The 14,679-nt window shown below is 38.4% G+C and overlaps 1 protein-coding gene and 1 long non-coding RNA gene across 2 annotated transcripts in view; one reads left to right on the top strand and one right to left on the bottom strand.

The window, feature by feature from the left end:
* Nucleotides 1–14,679, bottom strand: part of LOC134326548 (zinc finger protein 850-like) — a gene marked incomplete at both ends in the record, with an annotated part of 187,488 nt that overhangs the window by 57,704 nt on the left and 115,105 nt on the right. The gene's annotated exons all lie outside the window — the stretch shown is intronic.
* On the top strand, nt 5,958–13,987 carry LOC134326560 (uncharacterized). The gene is made up of 3 exons (XR_010014530.1): nt 5,958–6,071; nt 13,300–13,409; nt 13,558–13,987. It is a non-coding gene; the product is annotated as an uncharacterized LOC134326560 (long non-coding RNA).

The raw sequence follows: 14,679 nt of genomic DNA, 5'->3' as shown, positions 1-14,679 counted from the left end.
GTGGGCTCGAACCACCAACCTTTCGGTTAACAGCTGAACGCGCTAACCGATTGCGCCACAAAGACACACGCACGCACAGCTGTTTCATTGGATGGTACACACAGGTCACATGACTTGCTAACGTTTACTGAAGGGCAAATAAGTTTCTGACTTGAATGAGAAGGGCATTAAAAAGATCTCACACTTGTCAGAGACAACATTTGAAACCCAGGTCAATAGGAACTGCTAGTTAGAGAAGGCTCACTTGTTAGATTAAGTCCAAACGTTGGAGTGGGCCAAACAGGGATCGAACCCACGACCTTGGCATTACTAGCACCACGCTCTAATCAACTGAGCTAACCAGCCGATGTCCAAGAGCAGGGCATATACCCACATACCCGATTCTACACTGACAGCCCTTCAGTTATGGAGCTGCCACACAGAAACGATGGAGAGCTTTACTGTTGATGAGCAGAACAGATCTTCGTGTGAGATGACTGAGGTTCATGTATCTTTCTTTAAAGAATAAATAAAAGTTGATGCTTTTAACCTCATACTTTCCTAATACTTTTATTCTACATGGTCTCAATTTCTTTTAGTCTTCTGCAATGTGCAGTGCAATAATTCACTAAAATACACAGCAGTTCTCTTTTTATTTATTTACTTATTATGCCATTGACAAAATTGATTGTAACCATTTATAAAGGTCATGCCACGTTCATTAGATGAAATGGAGCCAGAATTAAATATAGTAGAAGAACAGGGTGGTATTCTTACCTTCAAAGATCAAATTACTCAGGTTAGAAAGTCCTGATATGCAGTGCATGCTCACCTGGCGTTATTAACACCACGCTCTAATCAACTCAGCTAACCGGCCAGTTCATCTATTCTCTCTTTAGATCTTTGTACATAATTCTACACTAACCCCATTCAACCAGCTACATGGCAGCACAAAAACCATTTGAGAGTCTGCACACTTTCAGTGAAGATCAAAGCAAAACTTCACAATGAGAAATCCTGACTTCAATCAATTTCACTGAGTATAATAACAGAAAAACTACATCACAACCTACAGCACTTACAACACAACAGCTGGTTGTAACTACTCTGTACATGTGTATCTGAAATGGACCAAACATTTCTTCAGTCTTCACTTGTGTAAATTATCTGCTAATGCAAATAATTATATATTTCATGTTATTATAGTCCCAAAGAAGTCCAGCATCACATGTATGAATGACTACCGCCCATCACTCTCACACCAATAGTGATAAAATGCTTTAAGAGATCTTAGCTCATATAAATAGCAGTCTTCTATAGCAGTGTAAAGAGCAGGTGGGTATAAGCCCTCTTTATACACAGGGCTGTACTTTAGAACCCTTGCATCATGAACTGGCCCAGGATAACCAACAAAAAACCTATACTGCTATACAAGCTGTACACTGACTACTTTAAGTTATATCCAAGTCTCATTTCTATAGTGTTGTCCCATGAAAAGATATAATAAAATATTTGCAGAAATGTGGGGGTGCACTTACTTTTGTGAGATACTATAAAGTCATGTGACCCATGTGTACCGTCCAATGAAAACGCTGCGCGCATGTCTCTGGCGCAATCGGTTAGCGTGTTCGGCTGTTAACCGAAAGGTTGGTGGTTCAAGCCCACCCAGGGACGAGTGTCTTTTATTGCACAACCATGTTGATCATAAACCTCAGTGTATATTATCTGGAAACAGATGCTCTTCATATAGAAATATGCTTTACATTTGCTTGATGGTAATAACTCTTAGTGAAGTCTTAATGAACAATTAAAACATCAATTCAGGTTGTGTTTTCAGTTCAATTGGTAAAAATATTAACAGTAGCCAGAGGTGGAAAGTAACGAATTACATTTACTCATGTTACTGAAATTGAGTAGTTGTTTTGTGTACTTGTACTTTAAAAAGTAGATTTTACAACCAGTAATTTTACTTTTTAACTAAGAATTGTAATTCGCTACATTTTAAATAACTTTCGTAAAAAAAAACAAAAATACAGTGGTGTTCAGAAAAATATCAGTGATTTTAAAAAAGTGAATAAAGCACAAAATCATTATAATAACTTTTATTTCCATAAATGCAAATGCACTGAAAATACTACACTTTCAATTCTAAATCAAAACATTAAAAAAATTTAGCCAGTTTGTGTTCATCCTTTACAAAAAGTTAAGAAAAATTAATATTAGGCTGTTCAAAAATAGCAGTGCCAGAATTTTTCTTCAAAAACTAAAAAAATGTATCTATAAACTAAAAAAAAAATGTTTGAGGTTTCACTTTACTTTAAATTACTGAACTAATATTGAGTGGCATAACGATTGTTTCCGAGATCTGTGTTGCATGGAGTCGACCAACTTCTGGCACCTCTGAACAGGTATTCCAGTCCAGGATGAATAGACATTCCACAGTTCTTCTGCAATTTTGGGTTTTGCCTTAAAAAAAAACGTGTTTCAGACGTCAGCCCACAAGTTCTCTATGGGATTGAAGTCAGGGGATTGGGCTGGCAACTCTATTACCTCAATCTTGTTTGTCTGTAACCAGGATGGTTTGGGTCATTGTTATGTTGAAACACCCATTTTAAGGACATTTCTTCTTCAACATAGGCCAACATGATCTCCTCAAGTATTCTGATATATTTAAACTGATCCATGATCCCTCGTATGTGATAAATAGACGTAACACCATGGTATGATAAACATCCCCATATCATCATTTTGTACCACCGTGCTTTACTACCTTCACAGTGTACTGTGGCTTGAATTCAGTGATTGGGGGTCGTCTGACATACTGTCTACGGCCACTAGACCCAAAAAGAACAATTTTGCTTTTACCAGTCCACAAAATGTTGAGCCATTTCTCTTTGGACCAGTCAATGTGTTCCTTGGCAGATTTGAACCCATTCAGGACACGTCTTTTTCTTAACAATGGGACTTTACAAGGAGTTCTTGCTGGTAAATTGGCTTCACTTAATCATCTTCTGTACTCACTGGTAACTTCAGATGTTCCTTGATCTTTCTGGAGGTGATCATTGACTGAGTATTTGCTATTTTGGCTAATCTTCGATCCATTCGAACAGTAGTTCCACGCTTCCTTCTGCGTCTTTCAGGTTTTGGTTGTCACTTCAAGGCATTTGAGATCATTTTAGCTGAGCAGCCTAGAATTTGCTGCACTTCTCTGTATGTTTTTTCCTCCACAATCAACTTTTTAATAAAAGTACGCTGTTCATCAGAACAATGTCTGGAACGACCCATTTCACCCAGTATTTCAGAAGGAAATGCGCTATGACCAACCTGTGTGACATTTGCCACCCTCCTACCTTAAATAAGTGCCAAAATTGACACCCATTCTTCTGCAGAATGAAGGACTTCACCAATTAAACTCCTCACTGCTATTATTTTGAACAACCCACTTTCAATCAATGCTTCGATTACTCAGAATGAGCGGCATGCAATGTCCTAATTGTTGGGTTTGTTTTGTTTTCATTACTCTACTACACTTTCAAGTCAATTTTTTGCTATGTAGAAATATCACTTCTACTAAAAACAGTGATTTATCAGGTTAATGGTGTTGGACTGCTATTTTTTTGAACACCACTGTATATTCTTTTGTACATTATTTATACACATGCACTTTAAACTTTACAGCCATTCTGATTGTGGGTTCATACAGATGAAAAAACTGGGTCAAAAAAACAAAACAAAACAGGCAACAGTTTATCTTCTCTTTCTTTCAAACCTCCCTTGTTCTCTCTACCCAGTGTTTATTTGACTTAAGTGTTAAAGCTACAAATACAGATTACACAACGCCAAATCATTTTAAATAATTCAAATATACTATTAACAAGTAGATAACAAGCCACCGCTAGTGGTGGGTGGATTGATCTAAATATCAATATTATCGATACCAACGTTGGTATTGGTATTGGGTCGATACTAGTGTGATGGGATCGATACTTTAGTTTAACTTTTTCTCTGCAACATTCAGCACGTTTCTCCCGTTTCATCAGAAAGTAGAGACCATGTGTGTACAGACTCGCTCCTCTCACATCTTACAAGAAACAAGAAATCTGAGCTTTAAACAACTGAATTTATTTACAACCCTACTGAGAACAGCTCTTTACAAAAAAATTTATTACAATAATACAACTCATGAGAATTCAGATTAAGCAATTTGATGATGCATCTACCTTAATTATTAATAAGTATCGGATTGATATTAGCGATACTGGCGCTGTATTTACTTGGTATTGGAATCGGATCGAAACCAAATTTTGCAATATCGCACACCACTAGCCACGTCACATGGTAACAGCTTAAACAGTCACTGGTATTGTTGAGCTGTTTTTGTTTAATTATATTACTGTTTTAGAGCTGTAATAAATGCAACACATTTGATCAATTCAAACAGCTAACCAAAACCGTGCTGCCTAATGAAATGAATTGCTCCCTTGTACAACATGAGATGATTCCTCCTCAGTTCCCACCGGAACTTTCTTCCAATCGACATTTCAGTCTTTTTCTGCTGCTAAGTGCTAACCATAAACAACTGAAATGGAGAAACCCTGGATGATATTTCCACCGCAGCACTTACAGGTGAGCTAATAACTTATATTTTCTGTTTGGATGTTGATTTATGTGAGCCAGTATTGTGCTTGTTCAGAGTCTTATCTAGGTTTATTTGCGTTAGCATTGACCTAATTAACTTAGCTAGCTAGCTTAACTTTAAAGTCAGCATTTTTTTTCTTAATTGTTTTCAGGTTTGATAACCAAGTGTAGTTGGACCATAGAAGATACTTTTAAATTAAAATTGCGAGTGGTAACACTGGATTCTTGGATAATGCAATTTATTAGGTAACTGGGTAACAGATCTGCTCCTTACAGTAGGTCCGTGTGTAGTGTCTCAAATCACTCCGTGTTCCCTATATAGTGCACTACACTGTCTGTAGGGGGGGGGGGAGCGCTAATATGTCATGTCCTACCAAGTGCACTAAATACGGAAGGGGGAGTGATTTGGGACGAAGCCTCACAGAGTAAACATGAGTGCTGCTTTCTGTAAGAGGGAAAAACAACGAAGTTTCATTTAGACTTGAAAAAGATTAAACTTAAAATGAGAGTTTTTAAATGTCAGTGAAGTGAGTTTGAGCTTCTGAACTGTTTTGAAACTGTTCATGTACAAGCGGCTCCACAGAGGGTCACTTCAGCCTGGTGAACGTGGTGTTAGGGACAGGAGAAGAACATTGTGGAGAACAATCTGCTAAAAGTTTAAAGGTAAGGAAGAGGGTAAAAGTGTGGTGATTTATTAGATGCGTTTTGGAGGAATAACTTGTAACCAGAAGTAATAAATCAGGATAAATGAATGATTATTGCAGTAATAATAATACTGCAGTAGAATCATGTCATGGCTCATGTTGTGTTATTGTGGAGCCTGTAGTGATGAACACAAGTAATAATAAGTAGTTTTGTTTTGTTTTTCTGATTGTTTACTTTGCTGCTATAAAGAGCATTTTTAATCAGCTTATGTTTGTGAAATTGTCATTTGATGTATACGAAACAGTATTTTGAAAAACCATTGACTTATTGTAAAGAATACATTTGAATACACAGTTAATATCTGCTGTTTGAATTATTTTAGTCATTCTTGTAACTCATCTCTTAGTATTTTGTTTATTTGTAATGTTGTGTAAATTATACTTTGTTTCGTTTAGAAGGCAGTGTACATAAATGTATATTTATACTTTTTGTAAACTCTTTGTTTTAAATATCTCTTAAATCATATTTTTTTCTCCTTATGGCCCAAATAAATTGTGACAATAGTGATCTCAGTTTTAGATCAGAAATAGAGATTAAATAAAAATTGAGATGCTTCAGTTCTGGTTCTCTAAAATATGTTGTCATGGCTGTTTGTGCTTGTTTACAGGTGATGGATGAGTTGGATGGATGATTCTTTAATCTGGAAATCACAAGTACACCACAGAACTGATGGAAAGCATTCTGTTCAAAAGTTCAGTTCTTTGGAGTCATGAAAAATGTCATGAAGCCACCAGTGACTCTGGATGAAGGTAAATTCAATATAAGTCATTACTCAAAATGTATTCAGCAGTTTGTACCCCTAGAGGCACCGCTGTCTAAAATATTTTAAAGCATCACTTTATTACTTATAATGAACTTCATTCATGAAAACACATCAATGTAATTTAATATTGTAGTTAGGTTTTTTTGTAATAACTCTTACAATTATATGTAAATACTGTAATATTGTGGCTCAGAATGCATTGTAACCAGCATGCATTGTAATGGGCATCATACACACATCAGTCGTAACATCAACACCACCTTAATCTACACTCATCGTCTATTTTATCAGCTCCACTTATCATACTGGAGTACTTTGTAGTTCTACCATTACAGTCTGTAGTCCATCAGTTTCTCTGCATGCTTTATCCCTCTTCCATCCTGTTCTTCAGGACCCCCAGAGTATCAACACAGAGCAGGTTTTCTTTGGGTGGTGGATTATTCTCAGCACTGCAGTGACACTGATGTGATGGTGGTGTGTTGGTGTGTGTTGCACTGATATGAGTGGATAAGACAGCAGTGCTAATTGAGTTTTTAAGCATCTCAGTTCCACTGCTGAGTCCACCAGCCAACAACGTCCTTTGGGCAGCATCCTGTGACCACTAATGAAGGACTAGTGCATGACCAACACAAACTGCAGCAAGAAATGAGCGAACATCTCAGACTTTACATCTACAAGGTGGACCAACAAGGTAGGAGTGTCTGTAGAGTGGACACAATGTTTTTAAAAACTCCAGCAGCACTGCTGTGTCTGATCCACTTGTACTAGTTCAACTCACACTAAAACACCACCACCATGTCAGTCACTGCAGTGCTGAGACAATCCTTCAGTGAATTAATACCTGCTCTGTGTTGGTCCTGACCATTGAAGAACAGGATGGAAGATGGCTAACAAAGTATGCAGAGAAACTGATGGACTACAGTCAGTAATTGTAGAACTAGAAAAGTACTCCAGTATAGTAAGTGGAGCTGATAAAATAGACAATGAGTGTAGATACAAGGAGGTGGTGTTAATGTTATGGTTAATCGATGTAAATAGCTAGCAAACAGTAATTATAAACAATTATTAACATTTATGGCTGAAAGAAGAATATCACAATCCTATTTTTTTGTTCCCTGGAGCCTAATTTAAGTTTGAAAATCACTAAATTGGCTAATCACTGAACACAAACATTAGATTGTTTGTGAATAGTACTTAGAAGGTTGACCAGATTACAGAGAGTCTCTAACAGGAAATGTTACTTAAATGTTTGTTAGAAACTTTGTCTGTTAGCTTGATGCTACAATACATTCTCATTAAAGATAGAAATTTGTGTTATGCTTGCAGTAAAAACTTAAATAAATGAAATAAAAGTGATTTAAAATAATTTCTGGATGAAATACTGCTTTATTAGTAAATGATTGTTTTATAGATGTTAAGTGTTAAGTCAAGTCAAGTCAAGTCAACTTTATTTATATAGCGCTTTTTACAATATACATTGTCTCAAAGCAACTTTACAAAATCCAGGACCAACAGATACAAAAACCCCTGTTGAGCAAGCCGAGGGCGACTGTGGCAAGGAAAAACTCCCTGAAAATTACAGGAAGAAACCTTGAGAGGAACCAGACTCAACAGGGCCCATCCTTCTTGGGTGGTCTGGAGGATACTTTAAATAAATACACGATTTACACAAATCATACAAACACAGAATTGAATGATCTAAAAGTCATACAGTGGTAATAAATAGATAAATAAACAATTAAATAATAATAGAGTTGTTATCCGCTCTAGTCTTCAATAAAGTCTGTAGTGATTTCTTGTCGTTGCAATTACTCCAGACCCGTCACATCTGACAGGAGCAGCATCGTTGTCCCGGCAGTCTCGACTTTAATCCTTAACCTCGGCGGGTAAACAGGTTTCCATCAGAATGCCCTCGGGGTAAAACAACAGAGAATGTAGTTAATAATGTACAATGCTAGTTGACAAACAGTTTTACAGAGAGTTTTAGACTCCGGCAGCCCTAATTATTACAGCATAACTAAAAGGGAGAGCGAGCAGGTAACAAGGTCATGAAGGCTTTCACAGGACATCAGCGCCCACCTCTCCTACCCAAACCAGAGTGATTGGACAAGAGAGGCAGAACGACAGCGACCCAACATCCCTGATCACCACAAGTTTCTATGACCAAGAACCCCCAAGCTCTGCGCCTTTGTCTATACTAATCAAAAGCCTGAGAAAATAAATATGTTTTCAGTTTAGACTTAAACATTGAGACTGTGTCCGAATACCGAACAGAGGCAGGAAGATTATTCCAGAGTTGTGGAGCTTTGTAAGAAAATGCTCTTCCACCAGCTTTGGTCTTTTTAATTTTAGGAACTATAAGTAACCCTGCATCTTGTGAACGAAGTGGACGTGCTGGGTTGTAGTAATTAATAAGCTCACTCAGATACTGTGGAGCCAGACCATGTAGCGCTTTATAGGTTAGTAAAAGTATTTTGTAATCAATGCGAAATTTAACTGGCAGCCAGTGTAGAGATGATAGAACAGGAGTGATATGATCAAATTTTTTAGTTCTAGTTAGCACTCGAGCTGCTGCATTTTGAACTAACTGGAGTTTGTTTAAGGATCTACCAGAGCATCCAGTTAGAAGAGCATTACAATAATCTAACCGAGAAGTTATAAACGCATGGATCAGTTTTTCGGCGTCATTAACAGATAGTATATTTCTTATTTTAGAGATATTACGCAAATGATAGAAAGCAACTCTAGTAATATTATTAATGTGTGTATCAAAGGAGAGATCTGAATCTATTGTGACACCTAAGTTTTTTACATCTGGGCTGGGAGTAACAGAGAACGTGTTTAAGTTTAGCACCAGGTTAGACAACTTGTCTCTTGCAGCTTTAGAGCCAACAAGTAAAACCTCAGTTTTATCTGAATTAAGTAAAAGAAAATTACACGACATCCAGTTTTTTATGTCGTTTACACAATCTTCTATCTTACTGATTGTGTCAGTATCATTTGGTTTGGCTGATATATACAGCTGTGTGTCATCTGCATAGCAGTGAAAGTTTATGCCATGTTTATGAATAATTTCACCTAGTGGAAGCATATAGAGTGTAAATAATAGCGGTCCAAGTACCGACCCCTGTGGAACACCACACTTTACTTTTGTAGTTTCTGAGCATTTATTATTTACATAAACGAATTGAGAGCGGTCAGTCAAATATGATTGAAACCAAGAGAGTGCGAGTCCTTTAACACCTACTGTATTTTCTAGCCTCTCCAGTAAAATGTTATGATCGACCGTATCAAACGCTGCACTAAGATCTAATAGAACAAGAAAAGAGACACATCCATTATCAGAAGACATTAACAACTCGTTAACTACTCTAATTAATGCGGTTTCGGTACTATGGTTGGGTCTAAATCCTGATTGAAATTTTTCATGAATACAATTTTCATTCAAATAAGAACATAGCTGTTTGGAAACGACTTTTTCTAATATCTTTGAGACAAAAGGAAGGTTTGAAATTGGCCTATAATTAGATAAAACATGTGGATCAAGATTAGGTTTTTTAATCAGGGGTTTAATAACAGCACTTTTAAACAATTTAGGTACATACCCAAGGCTAAGGGATGCATTGATTAATGTAAGCAGGGGCTCTACAATAGCTGGGAGTAAATCTTTAAGTAAACGAGTTGGAACAGGATCGAGTATACACGATGATGACTTCGATGATTTAATCAACACAGTTAGTTCATTTTGGGAGATTGGATTAAAGGAATTTAGTTGGATTAACTCGTTACTATTATCACCAATGCTGCTCGGAGTGAGTCCATACTTAACATTGGCAAGTGACACACTCTGACTCTGAAGTCGTATTTTTTCTATCTTGTCATTAAAGAATTTTAAAAAATCATCACTGGTACAGTCGGGCGGTATATTAGATTCAGTTTCATTAACGTTTTTAGTTAATTTGGACACTGTCTCAAAAAGGAATCTAGGATTGTTTTTATTTTTCTCTATTAGGGATGAATAATATAAAGATTTAGCTTTTATAAGTGCATGTTTATACTCAGTTAGAGCATCTTTCCAAGCAATCTTATACACCTCCAGTGTAGTGTGACGCCACTTACGTTCTAATTTCCGTGCTGCTTGTTTAAGTGCGCATGTGTGGTCATTGTACCAAGGAGCAAGTTTTTTCTCCCTAATCAGTTTAGTTTTGAGTGGGGCTACGTTATCTAAGGTTGTGCGCAGTACGGTCTCTAGGTTTTGAGTTGCCTGATCTAGTTCTTTAGGTTCTGATGCTGATATATTTGGTAATTCTGGTAGGCAGTTTATGAACGCTGCTGCAGTTGCAGATGTAATAGTGCGCTTACATTTAAAACGATTTGGTTGCTGTATATTATTGGACAGGGACACTTCATATATTAGTAGGGAGTGATCAGAGATTAAGTCATTCTGTGGTATAATTTCCAGGTTGTCTATGTTTATACCATAAGTAAGTATTAAATCTAAGGTATGTTTACAGCGGTGAGTGGGTGCTGTTACATTTTGGGTGATGCCTAAGGATTCTAAAATAGAATCAAACGCAATTTTGAGTGGATTACACTTATCCTCATAATGAATATTAAAGTCACCAACAATTAAAGCTTTCTTAGTTGATAAGACTAATTTAGAAAGAAAATCGGCAAATTCGTTAAGAAATTCTGAGTAAGGACCAGGGGGTCGATAAACAGTAACCAGTTTAAACATACTATTTTTATCAGATGAACATTTATTGGTTATGTCAGAGATAAGAACTTCAAACGAGTTTGTTATGGGAGATGATTTTACAGTAAGACCTATGTCTTTATCATAAATTGCGGCTATTCCTCCACCACGACCGCTAAGACGTGGCTTATGTTCATAACTGTAACCCGGAGGAGATGCTTCATTTAAACCTAGATACTCATCAGGTCTAGCCCAGGTCTCGGTTAAACACAGGGCACTAAGACAATTATCTGTAATTATTTCATTTACAATTACTGTTTTGCATGCAAGTGACCTGATGTTTAGAAGTCCTAACTTTAGTTTAACTTTACTAGGGTTTTCATGATGCTCATTTAGATTAATTTTAATTAAGTTATTATGACATACTTTTTGATTTTGTTTTGGCTTACACCTGCCACGGTAAACAGACACAGTCTCAATGGTTTGTGACCTAAGGATTCCGGGTGACGTCCGATGGCGACTCGCAGACAGTCGGTTAGGCCTGTTAGTCTGCTGCCTGGTCTTGGCTCTGGATAGTCATTTAACACTATCTGCCGCTACACTAACGCGGTGGTAAAGCCTGTCACCTATGCTGCAAGAAATGCGAGCAGCACCCTCCCACGTGGGGTGGACACCATCCCGCTTCAAAAGACCAGGCCTTCCCTCAAAGGTGGACCAGTTATCTACAAAATCGATGCAGTTTTCTGAGCACCATTTAGACATCCAGCGGTTCAGCGACAACAACCTGCTGTAGGTTTCGCCACTGGGTCGAATCGGTAAGGGGCCAGAGCACACTACTGCCTCAGACATCGACCTAGCTAACTCACACACCTCTTTAACATTACTCTTAGTAACCTCAGACTGCCGTAAACGAACATCATTAGTGCCGACGTGGATAACAATCTTCGAAAATCTACGATTAGCATTAGCCAGCACTTTCAGGTTTGCTCTGATGTCAGGCGCCCTGGCCCCCGGAATACAGGTGACTATGGTTGCTGGTGTCTCTATGGGGGTTGCAATACGCACGTGTCGGAGCTGAGAATCTCCTATAACCAGAGCACTTACATTAACAGGCTTCTCAGCGGGTGGCTCACTGAGTGGGGAAAACCTGTTGGACACGTGCAACTGAGATGGTCGGTGCTTTTCCCTACGACTATGTCGCCGAGACGTCACCCAGTCGCCCCGCTGTGAGGGCTCTAATGCCGGAGTCTGGGGTTCTGTACCTGAACTGCTGGCATTCGGGACTGCTACAGCTGAATCTAAGCCCTCACTAGTAGTAGTCTGTTCTAACGCCCGAATGCGCCCTTCTAACACTGAGATCTTCTCCGTTAGACTAACCACTAATCTACACTTATCACATGTAAAGTTATCACTAAACACGGAGAAGGAATAACTGAACATATTACACTCGGAACATGGATACAGCGCTCCTGCTGGGGCCATAACAACAAAGAAATATACTTAGCTTTACAAGATGAGTTGGAGATGATGTTTATGTTGGATTCACCGGCGCTTCTGCTGGTAGTCACAGAAGAACGGCTTTAATTCCGGATGAAACAGGCGATGATGAGCTGGAATACAAAAACCACCAACCAAACCAACACAAACGTGCTTCGTTCGGACAAAAGCGGCTGTAATTCTAAAGGAAAACGGTGTTATGCGCTGGTGTACAAAACAAATAAACGCGCTTCCTACGAACAGAAACGGTTATAACTCCTCACAAAACAGAGGTGTTTTAAGAGCTGAAATACAGAACACAACCAAACACAAACGCGCTTCGTGCGGACCGAAAACGGTTTTAATTCTGGATAATTATGATGTTTATGCGCTGAAGTACAAAAACAAACAAAACCGGGCTTCGTTCGGATGCCGGTAGCAGAAGTTTCCTAGTTTCCAACACAGCACGAATTTACGTTAGTAAACACAAGCGCTTTTTTACGATAAACAAAATAAAACTAAATCAACAACACACGGAAGATTAACGTATAAATTATATGTTTAAAACATACGTATATAAAAAGTTATTTAGCTAAAGGCTACAAACAAACTACTAGGCTAGCGTCTCAGCGTGCGTACCACCGGAAGTCTTTAAGTCTTTATTTGCCACTCGACCCTGAAGCAAAACAGTTGATCAGTAATCAGTAAAATATCCCATGTGCTATTTTTATCATCCTCAACAAGCGGTAGTCTGAAGCCCCGTCTAAAGTCATGTCTGTTCATGAGAAATGTTGTGAGCTCTCAGGTTGGTCTAGAACTTTGTACACGTTTGGTGGTGTCTGTTTTATTCTGGGTAGATGTTGAAGTCTGGTGGTTTCGGTGGCTGAAGGTAAAATAAATGTGTAATTATTGTAAATCCTGTGGTGTGGCCAGCCAAAAATTAAGTGAATTAGATATGACATATTGTAAACATTCTGGAAGGGAAAAAATTGATTTTAAAAGTGATTTCAATTTCAGTAAGGCATTGCTTTTCTTTAAATAGTGCTACAGTCCATTGAGATTTTGAACGGCCTTCCAGCACTCTTCCCATCAGGAGTTGCACCACTAAAGAAACTGGGACAGCCAAGTGAGGCTCTGTTTCATATTCTCATGGTAAGTATTGTCAACTGTTATTTATTTGTTGTTTAGATAGTTCACTAAACTGCTTGCAAAGAAACTTTAAGTTGTTATTTAAATCCTGAATATAGTTTGTTCTGTTCATGTCTGTGGTTTATAGTGCCTTTGGTTTCTGTTTTTTCAGCCCTCTGAAAACGCTGCTGCTTTTCTTAGCAGATGCCGTCTATCAACCACCTGCTTCTAACTGACCAGGATAACTGCATGATCAGTGTTGGGAAGAACCCAGTGACAACATTCCCCGAAGGCTTGCTGCACGAAGGTGTTCTGTATGTCATGGCGTATACGCGCTGCAAGTCAGGTCCAGGTCCCTTTTTATTATTATTTTTTTATGTTTAAAGATGGTATATGAAGACCAAGCAATGTTGTTAATGTTGTAGACGTAGGGACATTGTTATTGGAAAGCCTTGACATCTAAGATTGACATGTTTTAATAGAATTCTCAGAAGCGGCCTGAACATGCTTGTTGTGTATTTGGATAAATCTGTCTTGTTTGCACACTTGTAATGTATTCATATCAAGCTGCCATGATGGCACACTTATTAAAGTTAATAAAATTGATAGCAAAATTCAGATTTGCTGTTGTATTTTTGATAAACGGACTTGGCGTATGATGTTTTAATTTGAGTATAAAGTACAGTCTCAGATTACTAGCAATGCAGTCTTACAAATAGACTTAAATGAGAGAAACAGACTTGTATTGAGTCTCTATGTCTTTCTTTTGTGCATGGAAACTGAATTTTTAACGCTTATGTCATGATTAAAATGCTCTAATTTTCATATTTTCTGACTGGTTTTAAGGCATTTAGTGTGATGCTAGTTCGAGGCGCAGAACAACATGTTGGCGAGGAAGATGATCCCACCTTGTGACGACCAGGTGCTTCGTCTCACCACAGCGGACGTGAGGAGAACTCTGCACAGAGTCAACCCACGGAAAGCTTCTGGACCAGACAACATTCCTGGCCGAGTGCTCAAAGGATGTGCAGACCAGCTGGCAGATGTATTCACTGACATCTTCAACATCTCCCTGAGCAGCGCCATCGTTCCAACGTGCCTCAAGACGACCACCATCGTACCCGTGCCAAAGAAGTAATCTGTGTCATGCTTCAACGACTATCGTCCCGTAGCACTCACGCCTATCATCATGAAGTGCTTCGAGAAACTAGTCATGAGGCATATTAAGACCCTACTGCCTCCCACCATGGACCCACTGCAGTTTGCGTACCGTCCTAACCGCTCAACGGACGAC

Source organism: Trichomycterus rosablanca, chromosome 14 (genome assembly GCF_030014385.1).
Source record: "Trichomycterus rosablanca isolate fTriRos1 chromosome 14, fTriRos1.hap1, whole genome shotgun sequence".
NCBI lineage: Eukaryota > Metazoa > Chordata > Actinopteri > Siluriformes > Trichomycteridae > Trichomycterus > Trichomycterus rosablanca.
The sequence above is the reverse complement of the archived record's forward strand: the minus strand, read 5'-3'. Positions and strand labels throughout refer to the sequence as shown.